The sequence below is a fragment of the Physeter macrocephalus genome, chromosome 16, assembly GCF_002837175.3.
Source record: "Physeter macrocephalus isolate SW-GA chromosome 16, ASM283717v5, whole genome shotgun sequence".
Taxonomy (NCBI): Eukaryota; Metazoa; Chordata; class Mammalia; order Artiodactyla; family Physeteridae; genus Physeter; species Physeter macrocephalus.
This window is the reverse complement of record NC_041229.1, coordinates 40,226,209-40,227,030: the sequence shown is the minus strand read 5'-3', so window position 1 is coordinate 40,227,030 and position 822 is coordinate 40,226,209.

The following is an 822-nucleotide window of genomic DNA, read 5'->3' as shown; positions in this document are numbered from 1 at the left end:
TCCCTTTGGAAATCATGAACACGTGTAGGAAAGAGTCATGTTCAAAGCAAAGGGGATGGGGTGAGCACTGATTCCAACTGATCCATGACCCAGAGATTCCTCCTCTCATCAGGTGGAGCTACATATCGATTGTAGGCGAGAAAAACACACACACACACACACACACACACACACACACACGGCTTTGAAGTCTGAAAGGCACATGAAGTGGACCATAAGGTGTGTGGCACATTCACTGATAAAGCGTTCCCTATTCCCTCCCAAGAAAAGTGGAGAAACTTTAATCAAGTCACAGACCAGAGAAGACAGGGTACTCTGGCTCAGAGCTCAGCATCAGGAAAATCTCTGCGGCTGAAAGCCATTCTTCTTCTGCTCTCCCCTCCCACGCCTCCTCTCTGCGGGGGGAGGTCCCTCACTCGGTGATGGCGGGGCGCGTGGCCACATACACGAATACCACGATCAGCAGCACGACCACAGCCAGCGTGGGCAGCACCACCGTGGTGATCTGCTGCCGGGCCTCCTGCATGGCCTGCTTCCGCTCCTTCTTATCCTTGGACGTCTCCTTCTTGGGCTTCCCCTTGAGCTGCCGCATCTTTCCTAGGGGATGCTAGGAGGGTGCGTCCGGAGAGGGATTTGAAGGAAGGGTCACGCTCCTCTGGTCAAGGTGCAGAATCTCCTGTAGAGAGAACCATGATCAAGAACGAACGGAGTGAGGGCTTCCCTGGTGGCACAGTGGTTGAGAGTCCGCCTGCCGATGCAGGGGACACGGGTTCGTGCCCCGGTCCGGGAAGATCCCACATGCCGCGGAGCGGCTGGGCCCGT